General features: G+C 46.2%; 1 protein-coding gene across 2 annotated transcripts in view; it reads left to right on the top strand.

The window, feature by feature from the left end:
- The first annotated feature begins 14,889 nt into the window (after nt 1-14,889).
- Nucleotides 14,890-19,967, top strand: part of TMOD1 (tropomodulin 1) — a 149,011-nt gene continuing 143,933 nt past the window's right edge. The window contains exon 1 of one of the 2 annotated variants that reach the window (XM_044271325.1): nt 14,890-15,052. The gene's annotated coding sequence lies outside the window, so the exon portion shown is untranslated. The remainder of the gene's footprint in view (nt 15,053-19,967) is intronic. The other variant, XM_044271317.1, reaches the window with a different exon arrangement.

Below are 19,967 nucleotides of genomic sequence, written 5' to 3'. Positions count from 1 at the left end.
CAAGAGCACTGCACTGAAAAATCCAGGTGCACAAGCGGACCAATCACAGGAGCGGTAAAGTACTTTGCTTATAGTACAAACTTGACTGTTAAAACATCTGTCCTTGGACTATAACTGTTGGGAAGACCTATCAACAGTTACGGCTACAAAGGCCCTCAGGGACTCAGTGCCATTGAATTTTAGTTATTTTAAGAGCGTTTTAACACGTGTCATTTTAATGTATTGATTTGTATTGATTTATGCAACATGTTGTTAATATTTGAGTGTGATGTATATATAAAAAATTTCTGACATAATCCAACTTGTCTATATGATTGCCTAATATTAAGTGACGCCCAACTCTACCCAATCTTTTCTACCTTATCAGCAATAGGGAGTGCTGTGGGGCAGTGCACCTTTTCCATTAGTGGAACAGTGAGTGAGCCACCATTTTCTGATATTGCTTCTATAACATTGCCACCATAACAGAGCCATACTCAGACTTAAGATAATCCAGTGCCCATCTATTCTGCCTATCCCTTATAACTGAGAGAAGGCAGCGCAGAAATTATAAGCAGGTTTAGATGTGTGTCAGTCTTTACCAGTGGCGGACAAGCCATAGACCCTACAAGGAAATTTCCCGGTGGGCCGATGTCCAGCGGGCTGTCCGAGCCCTCCTTTCTGCTGCTGGCCCCACTGTGGGGCCACCGCAGCGGATCCATTCACTTTAATGGGTCCGCGATCCGGCCGTTCCGCAAAAAGATAGGACATCTATCTCTTTGCAGAACAGAAGTACGGGACGAAACCCCACGGAAACACTCCATAGGGTTCCATTCCGGATTTGCGGACTCTTTGAAATGAATGGGTTCGCATCCATGAAGTGGAATGCACACGGAATGGTGCCTGTGTATTGCAGATCCGCAAATGCGGTCCACAATACAGCCACGGAGCGCACACGTTCGTGTGCAATAAGCCTTAGTGATTCTTATGCAACTACAGTTCTTACCAGTTTGACATTCATTGGCAGAAGTCCATACAGAACGAGATCCTTGTGCGGGTCAAGGAATTAATAAAGTCTCCAATTAAACTGCCTAATATCTATTCATAGTAAAAGGCGATGGACAAACACTGTCAGCAGATAGGTATTCTGTTAGTTTTCCTGGGTTTCCTTAGGTCACCTACACACGTTGTGGAATACATGCAGTTTTTCAGCGTGGATTCACTTGCAGAAAAACGTATTACAGTACCAGCAAAGTGTACGAGATTACACATCTCATGTACACTTTGCAGAATTTGACCTGCCGTGCAGCATGTTAATTATGTGGCATAGGATGTATTGATTTTGGTCTACGACACGTTTTTTTAATGTGATAAGGGTGCCAGTCAGAAGTGGATCCAGCAGGAAGGAGAAAGAAGCCATTTCTGGCTTTGACAAAAAAATTGACAAAAAAATATAAATGTGAACACACCTTAAGGTCACCTGCACATGTTGAGAAATACGTGCATTTTTTCTGTGCGGATCCCTATGGGGAAAAACCACAGCATATTACAGTACCAGCAAAGTGTATGAGATTACACAGATCTCGCGTAGACTTATTTTTTTCAATGCGGAAATTAACCTGCATTGCGTTTTTCAAATTTAACAGCATGCCAATTATGTTTGAGGTTTTAGCTGCAGATTAACCCTTTTCAATGGAAGGGTGGGATCTGCACATAACTGTATGAAATCCGCATCAAAAACTGGCATTGTGGATTTTGGTGCGGATATGCTGCAGAAATGCACATAAATCCGCACAGAAACTCACGCGGATCTTATGTGCATTCAGCCGCACTCGTGTGCAGGTGACCTAGTACGTTGCACCAGTAGTAAACGGACTGGACAGTGACTTTTCGTCAAGGCGATTCTAGTATATGAAGTAGATTGGTGGCCGAACAAGCAATGGTCTGGTGAACATTTTTAGTCCTTATTAACCGTTACAGTGCTTTAACTGTCCTCACATGTTTAGCGACACCAGGCAAAGGAATCTTTCTGGGATTGCTATATATCTGTTATGGTTGTTGTCGCAAAAGCTTGGGACCAACCAGGTTTACGCTTCATTGTTTCAAAGCTGTTAGACCTGCTCTACCCTTTTCCAACTGATTGTGTGGAAAAATGGGCCTCGCCTCCGAAGGTAGACCCACCGGTCGCTCGCAAAAAACACGACTATTCCGGTGGCAGATGGCTCCTCTCTCCAGGACCCAGTGGATCAGCGCATTGACTCGCTATCTAAGTTGGTCTTTGCAGCCAGTGGTTCAGCCTTACGCCCGATCTTCGCATCTGCATGGGTAGCCAAGGCAGTTTCAGAGTGGGCCCTCCGTTTGAACCAAGACCTTGCGACCAATCTTCCTCCGGCAGAACTCCAGTCCTTGGTGGTACAAATTTCTCAGGCAGGGAAGTACTTCTGCGAAGCGGCTCTGGACGCGGGGATGATGGTCGCCCGCTCCTCGGCTCTCGCGGTATCTTTCCGCCGAGAGCTATGGCTTAAAGTCTGATCGGCGGATTCATCCTCCATACTTTCTCTTTCATGACTTCCCTTTGCCGGGTCTCGACTCTTTGGTACCCGGCTAGATGAGATCATTTCGGAAGCAACAGGGGGAAAAAGCACCCATTTACCGCAACCCAAGGCGAAACATTCCTTTCGTCCTAGGGTCACATCTTCCCGTTACCAGTCCTTTCGTAGGTTTGCGGGCACTCGTCCAGCAGCCCCACCTGCAGCTAGACCACGCAATCAGGACCAGCGAAAGGGCCCTTTCTTCAAATCCCAGCCAGCATGGCGTCCGAGAGCCCAACAGCCTCGTTCCGCTCCCGGGAAACAGCCCTAACATGAAGGTGCGGCCCCACCCTTACAGGTGGGGGGTCGTCTCCTTCTTTTTCAGGAACTGTGGCAGACTCATATATCGGATGCTTGGGCACTAGAGGTAGTGACATCAGGATACAAGATAGAATTCAAGTCTATCCCACCCAACCGTTTTTTCCTCTCCCAACCGCCCAAGGATCCAGTTCGGGCGGCTGCTTTCTTCCGAGCAGTTCAGTCCCGGGACTGAACCGGATTCATCCTTCAAACGTTCTCTTTCAAGACTTCCCTTTGCCGGGTCTCGACTCTTTGGTACCCGAAAAAAACAACTGTCGTGTGCATGAGGCCTAAGGGAAAGATCTGCTTCTGTTCTGTGTTTAGAGCTGCACCTGGTTTTGGCTCACAATCACTGATGGAAATCACTGACCGAACACTGTGTGAATGGGGCATAAGTCCGTGATCCTGATAGCCTCCTATATTATAATAGCCCCCTGTAGTGCCCCCAGTATTTATAATGCCCCAAGCAGTGCCACCAGTGGTTATAGTGCCCCCAATAATTATAACGGCCTCTGTAGTGCCCCAAGTATTTATAATGCCCTCTTGCATTTCTTCCTGCAGTGCCGCTAGTAGTTATAATGCTCCCTACAGTGCCCCAATAATTATAAAGGCCCCTTGTAGTAGTCTATAGTGCCCTCAGTAGTTATAATGGCCCCCTATAGTGCCCCCAGTAGGTATAATTGCCCCACTGCTTAGAGCCCACCTGCAGTTATAAAGCCCATATGTAGTGTGTCTATCTTCCCACAATGTCAGCTAGCAAAAAAAAAACAAAAACAACTGGAGTACATTTACTATAGTGTTTGCGCCTATTTTCAGGAGTAAAAAGGCTGTTTCAAACGGCTGTCTCATTTACCAACTGATTTTGTACCTGGTTAGGAGGCATTTGTGCCTTGCACATCCAATTCTTATTTTGAGACTATTTTTGAAGTTGCGCCTTAAGTTGAAGTTTTGCGCCTTATTTCTAATGTATTTATGTTGGTGCACCTTTTTTTGCGTCTGAATTTGGTGCATAAATAGTCTTGTTTTTACTCCACTCCTGACCTTATTTTTCCCATCTGTTTTGAGGGGGAACTAGTTCAATTTTTTGCATTGAAAGAGATAGAGTTGCGACTTTTTTCCAGTCATTTGTGTAAATTTTTTCCATGTGCAAACCAAAGGCTACTTTCACACCAGCATTTTCCCTTTCCACTATTGAGATCTGTCATAGGTATTCAATACCGGAGGAAAACGCTTCAGTTTTATCCTCATTCATTGTCGCCGGGGACAAAACTGAATGGAGTGGAGTGCACCAGAGTACATTCAGTTTTGTTTGGTTGCGTCATGGGATGCGGAGCAAGATGGATCCAGCAAAAGAAAACGGATCCGGCGCCCATTGACTTACAATGGATTTAGTGCCGAATCTGTCATGGCTATTTTAGAGGAAATTAAACCGGATTCATTTATAACAGATGCAGACGGTTGTATTATCATGACGGAAGTGTTTTTGCTGATGCATAACGGATCCAGCAAAAAAGCAGATGTGAAAGTAGCCTTAGTGAATATGAATTTTTCTTAAAAGAAAACCACCACTAGAGGTCAGACTTAAATCATAAATTTGTTGCAATTTAAAGACAAGCGTTTCAAATTCACCAGTCTTTTTTAACTCCTAAAAAGGGGGAGCTTAACCCTTTCATGACCAAGGGTCATTGATGCCCCAGTGTCCAGGTCAAATTTTATAAATCTGACATGCATCACTTTATATGGTAATAGCTTTGGTACACTTTTATTTATCCAAGCCATTCTGAGATTGTTTTCTTGTGACACATTCTACTTCATGATAGTCATAAATTTGAGTCAATATATTTCACCTTTATTTATGAAAAAATCCCAAATTTACCAAAAAGTTTGAAAAATTTGCAATTTTCAAAATGTCAATTTCTCTGCTTTTAAAACAGAAAGTGATTCCTCATAAAACATTTATTACTTAACATTCCCCATATGTCTACTTTATGTTGGCATCATTTTGGAAATGTCATTTTATTTTTTTAGGACGTTAGAAGGCTTAGAAGTTTAGAAGCAATTCTTAACATTTTTAAGAAAATTTCTAAAACCCGCTTTTTAAGGACCAGTTCAGGTCTGAAGTCACTTTGTGGGGCTTACATAGTGGATACCCCCATAAACGACACCATTGTATAAACTACACCCCTCAAGTTACTCAAAACTGATTTTACAAACTTTGTTAACCCTTTAGGTGTTCCACAAGAATTAAAGGAAAATGGAGAATACATTTCAAAATTTCACTTTTTGGGCAGATTTTCCATTTTATTACATTTTTTTCTTTAACACATTAGGGGGTTAACAGCCAAACAAAACTCAAAATTTATTAACCTGATTCTGCGATTTACAGAAACACCCCACATGTGGTCGTAAACTGATGTAAGGGCGCACGGCAGGGCGCAGAAGAAAAGGCGCGCCGCATGGTTTTTGGAAGGCAGATTTAGCTGGACTGGTTTTTAGATGTCATGTCCCATTTAAAGCCCTGCTGATGCACCCCTAGAGTAGAAACTCCCAAAAAGTGACCCTATTTTGGAAACTGGGGGATAAGGTGCCAGGCGTGGAGGGGTTAATGTTCCCCAATGACTGGACTTTCTGTAGCCTTCTTCTGCCCGGCAGTCTAAGTTGCCAGATTCTGGACTCAAGCAGCCGCATTGAAGTCAATGCACCGTCTGTGTCATGGTGCAGGCAGTTCCTTTGTGACCGCCTATGCCATTCGACTCTCTCATAAGCCTGTGGCCTATGACATTGAGTGATGGGGCATGGAGAAATTGACTCCCGTGTCCCACCGCAGTAATTTAACTGTATAGACTGCGGCCACAACATTCAGGGCCCTTGACAAAACATCTGGGACTGAAGCCCGGATGACTGACTTGGGGACGCACTCTGACCCCTTTTATGACCAGCTTTCTTTGCCTCTGTGTATTTAGGCCCCTATTTTTTGGTCTACCTTTTTTTCAGCACTAAAAAAGCCATAGAAACTGCTCCCTCTTTCATATCACATACAAGTTTTTAAAGATTTTTTGTGTGTGGCATATTTCCCCCCTATAAAAAAGGGGTTGGAAAATGCATGATAAGCTTAAATATATTGCTGTGTTTTGGAACAGAAAAAAGCCGCCACATAGAACACCACTAGGCAGACAATGCTGCCATAGACTTTCAGCTGAGATCCGGAGCTTGCTTTTTCACCACAAAAACTGAACCGAAAAAAAAACAAACACTATACCCACAACAGTGCGAAAAACCACAAAAAAATACTTACATTTCTTTCAACAGTGTGACAGTGGGGCATATTTACTAAGGGACTTGCGACTATTTTAGGCGTAAAATAGTTGCAAGTCCCCTTTTTTAACCGGCGTTGTTTTTCGCCGTGGCCGGGGCTCCAGCCCCCGGCTGGCTAGGTTTTTTGCGCCAGGAGAAAGGACTGCTACAGATACACCTAATTTATGACGAGGCACACGCCTCATCATAAATTAGACGAATCTTACGGTAAAAAGCCGATCTTAGTAAATGTGCCCCAGTATGTCTAGTATTTTGTTATTGACATGACTGTTTTATGCAGGAAAAATGTTATTTTTTTTCTATGCCTAATTTATATAATTCTTTTTCTGAGGGAGAAATCTAGAAAAAGTGATTTTCAGCATTTTTCAAATTTTTTTTTAATACTGCTTAGGCTACTTTCACACTGGTGTTTTAAATTCCGTTTGTGAGACCCGTTTCAGGGATCTCACAAAAGGTTCAAAACGGATCAGTTCAGCCCCAATGCATTCTGAATGGAAAAGGATCTGCTCAGAATGCATCAGTTTGCCTCCGTTCAGCCTCCATTCCGCTCTGGGGGCGGACACCAAAACTCTGCTTGCAGCGTTTTGGTGTCCGCCTGGCGATGCAGAGCCAAACGGATCCGTCCTGACTTACAATGTTAGTCAATAGGAGCGGATCTGTTTTCACTGACACAATATGGTGCAATTGAAAATGGATCCGTCCCGATTGACTTTCAATGTAAGTCAAGACCGATCCGTTCTGACTTTGTTTTTCATAATGCAAACGGATCCGTTCTGAACTGATACAATCGTTTGCATTATAGGTGCGGATCCGTCTGTGCAGATACCAGGCGGATTTGCACCTAACGCAGGTGTAAAAGTAGCCTTACATTTATCCAGGGGTGGACTCAGACAGCAGAGGGCCCCTGTGCAAAGAATGTGCCTGGGCCCCTCTACCCCCCATGCTAAATTCTCAACCTAACCTATTCCCTCCTAATATTACATACAGCAATACAAAAAAAAACTCTTAGTGCCCCAAGTTTAGCTAATGTCCCCATAGTGCCCCATAATTTTGCACCAGGTTAAAATACTCCTATATAGTACCCCCAGTAGATGTCCCCATAGTTCTCCTCTCCCCCTTCCCCATAGTGCCCATATAATGCATGCCAGTATAAAATGCCACTATGGTACTCATCCCCACCCCCATATTGCACATATAGTTTGTGCCAGTATAAAATGCCCCTATATAATGCCCCCCAGCAGATGCCCCCATAGTGCTCCTCTCCCCCACTTCTCCATAGTGCCCCCCCATGTGTGACAGTATATAATGCCAATATATAGGGCCCCCAGTAGATGCCCTCATATGGCTCCTCTCCCCCCCATAGTGCCAGTATAATTCTAACATATAGGGCTCCCAGTAGATGCCCCCATAGTGCTCCTCTCCCCATGTGTGCCAGTAAATAATGTCCCCTAGTAGATGCCCCGATAGTGCTCCTCCCTCCCATGTGTGCCAGTAAATAATGCCCCCTTGTAGATGCCCCCATAGTGCTCCCTCCTATCTGTGCCAGTAAATAATGCCCCCTAGTAGATGCCTCCATAATGCTCCTCTCCCCCCATGTGTGCCAGTAAATAATGCCCTCTAGTAGATGCCTCCATAGTGCTCCTCTCCCCCATGTGTGCCAGTATAATGCCCCCTAGTAGATACCCCCATAGTGCTCCTCTCCCCCCTTCCCCATTCTGGGAAACAGCATAGTGTTAAAAAAAAAAAAAAAAAACTCACATACTGCAGCCTATCAGAGGAATGGGTAAGGGTAACACCTCTCCCCTGCCCCGCTGCAGCATCCATCCGTACCGCTGTCCTGAGGACGGCGATACAGATGACTATAGAGAAGAACACTTCCACAATGGAAGCCGCTCATCTCTCCCTGCCGTGCCACGGAACCTCTCACGGGCCCCCCTACCACACTGGGCCCCTGTGCAGACGAAACGGCGGCACAGGTGGTATGTCCGTCCCTGCATTTATCTCACAATCGGTCAAATAGATTCTTCAAGTTATTATGGCAGTGTGCACACCCTAAAACTGTCAACTTTTTGCTTTTATATATTTGCAATAAAATGTATTTTCTACTAAATCATTAGCTTTTTTATTTTTCTGTAAAATTGTTTGACATTTTTTTCGAACCTATAATGTAGATTGCTGTTAGAGCAACACTTAAAGATATTTATAACTTATCCTCAGGATAGGACATCAGTATCAGATCTGCAGGGGTGCAACAGACGGGACCCCCACAATCAGCTGTTTGAAGAGGCCTTGAGCGTCGAAGCCTCTACCTAGGCCAGTGACATCACGTTACATCGGTCACATGGCCTAATAGCAGCTCAGCCCCATTCAAGTGAATAGGGCTGAGCTGCAATACCAAGCACTATATGGTGAACGGGGCTGTCTTTGGAAAGCTGCCGGTAGCCTGCATCACTCACCACAGCTACTTAAAAAGCTTTTCACGGGGCTGCTGGGATTAGGACCCTTACTGATGTGATAATGATGACCTATGCTGAGGATAAGGATGGTTCTAGGAGGAAACCAGACAACCCTTTTGATCCATCTGCAACAAAGAACTGGTAAGTACTTACCTGACAGATCCTGCATCACCACTCCAGTTCTCCCAGATGGCTCCATTTACCTGGCTGCAGCAATTATGTCACGTGCATGGCTGCAGTGGTCAAGTGTTGTCGATGTGATGAAACTGCTGTGGCACCCAGTACTACTGTGATTCAAGTCAGGTTTAAAAGGAAATTTAAATTATTAGACTTAAATGAAAGGGGTATTCCCATCTCGGATATTGGCGGCATATCGTCAGGATGTCGGGTCCCAGAGGTACTTAGAACGGAGCCCGCAAAGTCCCAGAGGGTGAAATACACAGTCATGCTCTGCTATTTTCGGAAGTCTCATTTAAATTAGGGTACTTTTACCCTAGCGGCAGGACGGATCCGACAGGCTGTTCACCCTGTCGGATCCGTCCTGCCGCTATTTTGCTGTGCCGCCGGACTGCCGTTCCGTCCCCATTGACTACTGGCAGTAGTGCACGGCGAAAGGCCGCCGGACTATAAGTACTGCATGTCCGACTTTTTAGTCCGGTGGCCTCTCGACGTGCACTGTCATTCTGTGCCGAAGCTCAGCCCCCGTCCCCATTATAGTCAATAGGGACGGAACGGCAATCTGGCGGCACGGTGAAATAGCGGCAGGACGTATCCGACAGGGTGAACAGCCTGTCGGATCCATCCTGCTGCTAGTGTGAAAGTAGCCTTAATGGGAAGTACACAGCGCAATCGTGGCCACCGCTCCATTCACTTCAATTGGGCTGACGGAAATTGCTGATCCATCGCTTGGCTATTTTTGGCGCTCCCGAAGGAATGAATGGAGGGTGACTGCATATGTGCGGTGCTCCGTTCTGAGTATAGGCGTGGGTCCCAGAGGCGGGACCTGCACCCATCAGACATTGGGGGCATATCCTAGTAATATGCCCCCAATGTTCGAGATAACCCCTTTAACCATTATGTACAAGCAAACAGAGAGTATTCAGACCCTTTCACTTTTAAACATTTCATTTCCATCAATGTAGCCGTATGAGGGCTTGTTTTTTGCCGGACATGTTATAGTTTTTAATGGCACCATTTTGGGATACATATAACTTACTGATTAACTTGTATTATCTCTTTCTGGGGGGATGGGAAAAACAGCAATACTGCCATCAAATTTAAGTTGAAAATTTTGCGACATTCAAATTGCAATATAAAAACCATGATAACTTTGTTCTCTGAGTCAGTACAATTATAGCGATACCACATACATATTATATGGCGTCATTTATCAAACTGGTGTAAAGTAGAACTGGCTCAGTTGCCCGTAGCAACCAATCAGATTCTACCTTTCATTTTTGACAGCTCCTTTGGAAAATGAATCTGATTGGTTGCTATGGGTAACTAAGGCTACTTTCACACTTGCGTTCGGGGCTCCGCTTGTGAGTTCCGTTTGAAGGCTCTCACAAGCGTCCCCGAACTGATCCGTCCAGCCCTAATGCATTCTAAGTGGATACGGATCCGCTCAGAATGCATCAGTCTGGCACCGTCTGTCCTCCGCTCCGCTCAGCAGGCGGACACCTGAATGCTGCTTGCAGCGTTCGGGTGTCCGCCTGGCTGTGCGGAGGCAAACGGATCCGTCCAGACTTACAATGTAAGTCAATGGGGACGGATCCGTTTGAAGTTGACACAGTATGGCTCAATTTTCAAACGGATCCGTCCCCCATTGACTTTCAATGTAAAGTCAAAACGGATCCGTTTGCACTATCATGAACTAAAAAAAAAAAAAAAAAAAGTTTTTTTTTTTTGTTCATGGTAATGCAAACGGATCCGTTCTGAACGGAGCCACCGTCTGCATTAATATGAGCGGATCCGTTCAGAACGGATCCGATCGAACGCTAGTGTGAAAGTAGCCTAAGCTAGTTCTACGTTACACCAGTTTGATAAATGACCCCAATAGTTTTACTACTTTTGCATAAAAGAAAAGAAAAAAGTTTTTGCATCAACGCATCCCAAGACCCATAACTTTTTTTATTTTTCATTCTACAGAAGAGCTTGATTTTAGCAGGATAACTTGTAGTTTTCATTGGTACCATTTTGGGGTACATAACACTTTATGATCAATTCTGTTTTTGGTGGAGAATATGAAAAAGAAAAACAATTTTTTTACAGCGTTCATCGTGTACGGTAAATTATGTGATAATTGTATAGAATGGGTCGTTATAGACACGTGATACAAAATATGTGAAGAGATTTTTATTTTTGCTATTTTTTCCATTGCAAAGCATTTTTTTCAATAAAAAAGGTGTATTTTTTAACTTGGAGTTCTTTTTTAATATTACAATTTTACTCTGACATGTACATCACGTTAATAATACACTGAGCTACTTATGCAGTACAGTGTACTATACTGTCAGTAGTATACTCTTGTACAGCCTTCTGCCACAGAGTACAGACATCAGCACCCTGTGATATTATTCGCAGGCTGACAATCCCTGAGAGACAGAGCACTTAGATCTCATATCTAAGGGGTTAAACAGCCCAGATTGGCACTTCTGCCAATTCGAGCCATTTGTGCAGGAGCACGGCTTTCATAGGAGAGCAGAGCTCCTGCTCTATGCTGCATGGAAGAACCATGCAGCGTTTATTGCTGGCCACCACATAAAGGCAGCAGCCAAGAATAAGGCCAGTTAATGACCGCTTTAAAAAGTGTATTGGTGGTCATTAAGGGGTTAATTGCACTATAAACTATTCTGGTATACAATGTGCTAACTGGAGTTTTACACATAAGCTCTATTCTATTATTTTCCACTAGGTGGCATAATTCTCCAGTGTAGTCATAAGGTCAGGGTTAGTGATGAGTGAAGAAAGCTTGGGATGCTTCGTTCATCATAACTTCGGAATAATACTGTATAGAGATCTGTCTCCGTGCAGGATTAAAATGTATGGGCTCAGAATAGCCGAAGTTAGTTATTCGCCAAGTCGTGACTTCATTGAATAACTTCGGGAATTGATTTTTAAAGTTGAAAACCACTTTAAAACTTGAAACCGACCTTGGCTTCGGTTCCAAGGTACTAGTAAAAATCAATTACCAAAATTATTCAATGATTATTGCGAATAACTGACTTTGGCTCATCGGAGCTCTGTACAGTATTAATCCGAAGTTATGAACGAAGCGACTTCAGATGTAACATCTGAAGCTCAATTTGCTCATCTCTAGTGGGTCTTACAGACACACTTGGAGACAGTTTGGCCAACCATATCTTATATCTGCACCCCTGAGCCCAGGAACTGCAGAAACAGTTAACAAGTACCTCATTGCCTGCCTATGGTTCTCTTGAGAGACTTTAGAGAGATGTAGAAGAGTACTACAACATCCATCATTGCTGCTGTCCATACACTGCAACTGGGGAAGTATTGCACTTTATTATACACTTTGGAATTGTGCCTTGTTATTGTCGGATGTACTACTACTCCTACCCTGGACTTTAGAAAAAGAGAGACTTTATTATTGATACCAACTGACCTTGTTACTGACTTCACCATTTGTCGGTCATTGCACCTGCTCTCCTGCCATGCACCAAGGGCACCTCAACTACAAACAGGCAGGAGCCCCAGCACCAGAGTGTTGTGCCCAAGGGAAGAAAGGGTGCACGCTCCAGCCATAACTACTACTCTCATCCTCCACTTGCTCCTCCTGGGGCTGTTGCACATTGTGTCCACACAAAGTAGATAATCCCACATAAAAATAAAAAATAGTAAAAGTCATTTAGTCCCATTCCCCCGATGATCGGAGAATATCATGCGCTCCCCAGCAGTGTGATGCTGCCACCCATGGCACCTGCTGGGGTGTAGAAGGCGTGCACAGGCTGACTCCCCAGCCGGGGAATGATTCCTACACACCCAGCAGGTGTGATACGTGATTAGGGCTGTTTCTGGGAATATAGGAAGCATATGTCACTCTCTTCTAGAATAATGTGATACTCTGCTGGAGGGGACCACACACTAGCTATGAGCTCCCCTCTCGAGCACTGGCAAAGCTAAGTAACAACCTATAACACCCCCTCCCCAAGAACTGGGAAAGCTGAGTGACACCCTGCAATCCCCCCCAAGGGTTGGGGAAGCTTTCTGATCCCTATAATGTCCTTCAAAAACTGGGAAAGCTGAGTGACAACTTACAAACCCCTAAGGCTATTTTCACCCAGTGTCATAGGCTCTGTTCTAAGCCTTCGTCAGCAGTTCCTTCAGATTTGACAGAGAAATTAGCATAGCATGCAGCACTAATCTTCCTTCCTTCCTTCCTGACAGGCACCACATATTAAATTACATTTCGCACTACCAAACAAGAAAAGCGTATTAAAGCATTACATACCTGGTACATCCAGTGATGTCTCCTCTGATGTACACGTTCTCTTTTCCTCATCTTCTCCATTTGGACCAGACCACCATGATGACTTCTTTCATCCGTCTCTTGTCTCTGCAGAGTTTTACACACAGACATCTTAGTTTCCTACTTTTCCAACATCTCCCTTACCTTTTGAACACTCCATCTTGCCACCCCCAATACTGTGCCCACTGTGCACCCCAATACTATACTGCAGAAACAGATGATCCCCCTGAAAATACTTGTATCACACAGATAGTGCCCCCTTTTATAATTATTAACTTAAAAAATTTGTTCCCAGCAAATCTGACATTAAGCTGATACTGTGCCAGGGTGGCCCCCACAGTAATACTGCTCCCTAAAGTCCCACCAATAGAAATAATTATCTACCAGAGTGCATTTAGTGGTAACAGTTCCCTACAGTGTTCCCAATAGTAATAATGCCTCACCATTGAGCCCCATAGTGCCCATACTGGTAATCATAGTCCGCATAGTTCCCCAGTAGTAATATTGTTCACTATAATTCCCCCCAGTAGTAATGTTTGGCAGTAGAAAACATTTCTCTTTAGGGCTTGTTCACTCGGCTGTTGTGGTTCCGTGGCCGTACTGCGGCCCGCATACAGCGGTTCTGCAATACATGGGCACCGGCCCGTGTGCACTCCGCATCACGGATGCGGACCCATTCATTTGAATGGGTCCGCAATCACGGAGATGTGGAAGCACGGATCAGAACCCCACGGAAGCGCTACGGAGTGCTTCCGTGGTGTTTCTGTCCGTGCCTCCGCACCGCAAACAAAATAGAACTAGCTCTATTTTTTTGCGGTGCGGACGGATCACGGACCCATTCAAGTTGAATGAGTCTCGATCCGTCCTGTCCGCCGCACGGACATTGCCCTTGCATTCGGGGCAGCAAATTGCGGTCCCCAATGCACGGAACGGAACTACAACGGCCGTGTGAACAAGCCCTTATAATGTGTGCCAGTATACCCCCTTATAACGTTTGCCAGTAGAAAAATGATGCCCCCTTATTATGTGTGCTAGTGCAAAAAAATTCCCTTTTTATAATGTGTGCCACAGTACAACAAATGCACCCTTATAATGTGTGCCAGTACAAAATGCCATCTTATAATGTATGCCAGTACAACAAATGCCCCCTTATGTGTGCCGGTACAAAAAAAATGCCACCTTATAGTGTATAAGAGAAAAAAAAATGTTCCTTTATTATGTATTAGTATAATGTGTGCCAGTGCAAAAAAATGCCCGTGAACGCCAGTGAATGGTGAAGCAGGGAGCTGAGGACTCCCTGCTTCACCATTGCATAATGGGTGCCGATGGTCCAGAAGTTCCTGGACAGTCCGTAAAAATAGGTGACTTTTTTCCTGTCTCCGTAAAAAAATAAATAGAGGTGTGTGTGTTGTTTTTGAGGCTGATGGTGATTTTGGTGGTAATGCTCCCCATTTTACAGCTCACAGTAAATGCTGGCCATGAGGTGTTATCAGTGTATTAGGCTATAGACACGTATTACTTATAATCGTTATAATACATTGTGGTTTTCCAATTTGTCAGTAAGTTGTCCTGCATTGCATTCTCAGGAAGCAGATAGAGGTGAAAGCAGCACAGGGAACAGGGGCAGGCATGACTGTACTATTTGGGCACTGTAATTACCGGGCAGGGTGGCAGGGTACCACTACCAGCTGCAGCAGCTCCGTGCCCACTTCACCCAGTGTACTCCTGTCCTTCGCACATTCACCTGACAGAAGCCGCCCCCACGTGACGTCACGAGAGTGACAGCGGCAGAGCCCTCAGAAGTCCGGCGCCCGTTCTCTGTGAGTCCTCCGCCTCACCCGGGCAGCAGTTTGCCACAAGACGCCAGCAAGGACCGGTCCCGCCGGTGACACCGCCCGCTCGTCTCCGCTCAGCCTGTACCGGTAAGAAGTCTCTCTTTACAATAAGAAGGATGCTGTGTATTGTTAGCCGCGTGCCCGGCTCCTGCAGGACCATATCTGGACAAAATATTCGTTTGTCACCAAAGGGGGGACTGTTAGCTGTCCTCTATAAATAGCCTGGGACAGTTATCCATAGGGACGGAGACAATGCAGGCTGGTCCTGCTCAGGACCTGCCCTGCCCCATTGCTGTTCCCTGTGACTGTAGCCAAACTTCCACTTCTCCTGACACCAGCTATACACCGGGCACCAGGGACTCAGACTGTGTGGTATCACACCGGGCACCAGGGACACAGACTGTGTGTGGTATCACACCGGGCACCAGGGACACAGGCTGTGTGTGGTATCACACCGGGCACCAGGGACACAGGCTGTGTGTGGTATCACACCGGGCACCAGGGACACAGACTGTGTGTGGTATCACACTGGGCACCAGGGACACAGACTGTGTGTGTTATCACACCTGGCACCAGGGACACAGGCTGTGTGTGTTATCACACCGGGCACCAGGGACACAAACTGTGTGGTATCACACGGGCACCAGGGACACAGGCTGTGTGTGGTATCACACCGGGCACCAGGGACACAGACTGTGTGGTATCACACCGGGCACCAGGGACACAGGTTGTGTGTGGTATCACACCGGGCACCAGGGACACAAACTGTGTGGTATCACACGGGCACCAGGGACACAGGCTGTGTGTGGTATCACACCGGGCACCAGGGACACAAACTGTGTGGTATCACACCGGGCACCAGGGACACAGGCTGTGTGTGGTATCACATCGGGCACCAGGGACACAGACTGTGTGGTATCACACTGGGCACCGGGGACACAGACTGTGTGTGGTATCACACCGGGCACCAGGGACACAGACTGTGTGGTATCACACCGGGCACCAGGGACACAGGCTGTGTGTGGTATCACACCGGGCACCAGGGACACAGACTGTGTGGTATCACACCGGGCACCAGGGACACAGGTTGTGTGTGGTATCACACCGGGCACCAGGGACACAAACTGTGTGGTATCACACGGGCACCAGGGACACAGGCTGTGTGTGGTATCACACCGGGCACCAGGGACACAGACTGTGTGGTATCACACCGGGCACCAGGGACACAGGTTGTGTGCGGTATCACACCGGGCACCAGGGACACAGGCTGTGTGTGGTATCACACCGGGCACCAGGGACACAGGCTGTGTGTGGTATCACACCGGGCACCAGGGACACAGGCTGTGTGTGGTATCACACCGGGCACCAGGGACACAGGCTGTGTGTGGTATCACACCGGGCACCAGGGACACAGGCTGTGTGTGGTATCACACCGGGCACCAGGGACACAGGCTGTGTGTGGTATCACACCGGGCACCAGGGACACAGACTGTGTGTGGTATCACACCGGGCACCAGGGACACAGACTGTGTGTGGTATCACACCGGGCACCAGGGACACAGGCTGTGTGTGGTATCACACCGGGCACCAGGGACACAGGCTGTGTGTGGTATCACATCGGGCACCAGGGACACAGACTGTGTGTGGTATCACACCGGGCACCAGGGACACAGGCTGTGTGTGGTATCACACCAGGCACCAGGGACACAGACTGTGTGGTATCACACCGGGCACCAGGGACACAGGCTGTGTGTGGTATCACACCGGGCACCAGGGACACAGGTTGTGTGTGGTATCACACCGGGCACCAGGGACACAGACTGTGTGGTAGTAATTAGATCTCCCCTCCGTTGTCTTTTTTCTAAAGTGAATAACCCTAATTTTGATAATCTTTCAGGGTATTGTAGTTGCCCCATTCCAGTTATTACTTTAGTTGCCCTCCTCTGGACCTTCTCCAGCTCTGCTATGTCTGCCTTGTTCACAGGAGCCCAGAACTGTACACAGTACTCCATGTGTGGTCTGACTAATGATTTGTAAAGTGGTAGGACTATGTTCTCATCACGGGCATCTATGCCCCTTTTGATGCAACCCATTATCTTATTGGCCTTGGCAGCAGCTGCCTGACACAGTTTTTTTACTGCTTAGTTTGCTGTTCACTAAAATTCCTAGATCCTTTTCCATGTCAGTTTTGCCATTTTGTATGTACGGGTGACATGTGCATAACTGATGTTATGTTTATTTTTGCCCAGATGTCATGGGGCAGTCCCTTAGCTTATATTGGTATAAAGGTCCCAGAGCACTGCAATTTATATACCTCAAAGGAAGGTTCCTTCATCTCATATAAAGAATTGTCCTATCAAAATATATTTGTATTTTTTACCATATAGCAAATGTAAACTTAGTCTGCTATGCTGCAAGGTTAACAGTCTGATATGATATCATGTAATCCTCCTAAATTCCTCCTCCTCGCCTTTTATCCAACAGAGAATGAACGTTTCTCTAGGCTTCTACAATTGTTATTATCAACTGATATTTGAGTATTATGAGTTTTTATGTGTTTCCCATATATGTTTGATATTATGAGGTCAAGGCATGTCATCTAGATGGTGTCATTTTGTGTTATTTTAATTGTACATGTAAAACCATTCAGAGGTTATGACTACTGTTGATCGAGTGCTCGGGTGTTCGGGCGCTTAGGTCGAAACCTCAGGGTGCTCGGGTGCTCAACCAAGCACAATAGAGGTCAACAGGAGAACCCGAGCATTAAACCAGGCACCCCCTGCTCTGAAGAGGGGAGGGTGTCTGGTTTACAGGAAAAGGTCAGAAATTGATGGAAACACCACTGAAATGGTTTGGGAACAGCACAGAGAGGATGTCTGGATGCATCTTGGACTCCCAGGTCGCTGCTGGGAACGATGTTGTCCGAGTAGTACGCCACTTTTACAGGCTGACAATAATACGCACAAAACCAAAGATAAAATCGGTTAGAGGAAAAATTGTTAGGAAACATTCTTTATAAATAAAGTGCAAGTGCTGCCAAAAATTGCAAGGAAGAGGCACTCCGATACAACATGTATATTACGTAAAGGAGGGCCTCATTCACATTGTGGTACAATTGTTCAGGTAGTGGAACTCCTACACTCATAAAGCCTATGCACTAAGTGAAAGGGCTGCCAAAAATTACAAGGAACTGGCACTCCAATACACCCTTTGTTACACATAAAGGGGGGCATCATACACAGCCTTGAAAAATTATGATTGATGGCCTGCTGGTGACCCTCAAAAACATTAGGAGCAAGGGCCTGCTGATCTGACCATCTAAAACATTAGGGGTGAGGGTTTGTTGCTGCGCTGACCCTCTAAAACATTAGGGGTGAGGGCCTGCTGCTGAGCTGACCATCTAAAACATTAGGGGTGAGGGCCTGCTGCAGAGCTGACCATCTAAAACATTAGGGGTGAGGGTCTGCTGCAGAGCTGACTCTCTAAAACATTAGGGGTGAGGGCCTGCTGCTGAGCTGACCATCTAAAACATTAGGGGTGAGGGTCTGCTGCAGAGCTGACTCTCTAAAACATTAGGGGCGAGTGCCTGCTGCTTAGCTAACCATTGAAAAAATTATGGGGGAGGGCCTGCTGGTGAACTGACCCTCTAAAACAGTATGGTTGAGGGCCTGCTGGTGAGCTGACCCTCAAAAAACATTATATGCGAGGGCCTGCTGGTGAGCTGACCCTCTAAAAGATTGTAGGTGAGGGCCTGCAGGTGAGCTGACCCTATACAACATTAGGAGCGAGGGCAGACTAATAAGCATGTTGATATGATGGAAGAGGGGGACGAGAAAAGGAAGATTGAACCATATACCCTTGTTTGTGGTGGAAGGGTGCATGGGAATACAGTGTATTCAGTACATTATAAAAAACACATTTAAAGTGCCTTTATGTTCAGCCGCTTTCCTCTGGTGGAGTAGAGAAGTCAGGGGCAATCCAGGCTTTGTTCATTTTGATAAGAGTCAACCTGTCAGCATTTTCAGTTGACAGGTGGATACGCTTATCAGTTATTATGCCTCCAGCAGCACTAAATACCCGCTCTGACAAAACGCTGGCGGCAGGGCAGGCCAGCACCTCCAAGGCATAGAGCGCCAGTTTGTACCACCTGTCTCGCTTGGACACCCAGTAGTTGTAAGGCACAGAGGGATCATTGAGGACGCTGACACGTCTGCTATGTACTCCTTCACCATCTTCCAAAATGTTTCCCTCCTTGTGACACTAGGCTGCGTATCAGGGTGAGGGTGCTGGCAGGGTGTCATTAAACTGTCCCAGGCTTTGGAGAGTGTTGCCCTGCTTCTGTTGGAACTGCTGTGTGTTCCCCTCGTCTCCCCTCCTCGGTTGCCCAAGGAAGTACGTACTCTGCCACCAGTGTTGTCAGCTGGAACTTTTAGCCATATGTGCCAGAGTCCCAACAGGCAAGACTTCGCTGTCGTCATCAGGAGGATGACTCTCAATCTCCTCATCCTCCTTTTCTGCCCATCCACTCTGAACAGATGGAATTAAAGTTCCATGGGTACTACTCTCTGTAGCGGTGGCAACCTTCTCCTCCTCCTCCTCCTCCTCCTCATCATCATCCAATTTGGGCTGAGAAGATGAACTGAGGGTGGTCCTGCTATCGCCCTGTATAATGTCTTTCCCCATTTACACCTCTTCCACATGCAAAGCATTGGCCTTAATTGTGAGCATAATTAAATGCGAGATAAATAGATCAGCCGCACTCACCATCCGTGTTCACATTTTTGTTGCAGGGTACATTCCGGCTGATCTATTTATCTCGCATTTTATTATAACTCTGTTCAAGCCCTGCACCCCACTTTCTGGATGGTCGGAGGAGGCCAGGATTGGGTTCCTTATTATTTCAGGTGGGAGAACGGTGCCCTCAGTACCTCTTGTTATACTTAATTGTGAGCAGCAAGCGTTTGAGTAGACACAGAAGTGGGATGGTTACGCTTATAATAGC

Source organism: Bufo gargarizans, chromosome 1 (assembly GCF_014858855.1).
Source record: "Bufo gargarizans isolate SCDJY-AF-19 chromosome 1, ASM1485885v1, whole genome shotgun sequence".
NCBI classification, from domain to species: domain Eukaryota; kingdom Metazoa; phylum Chordata; class Amphibia; order Anura; family Bufonidae; genus Bufo; species Bufo gargarizans.
The sequence above is the reverse complement of the archived record's forward strand: the minus strand, read 5'-3'. Positions and strand labels throughout refer to the sequence as shown.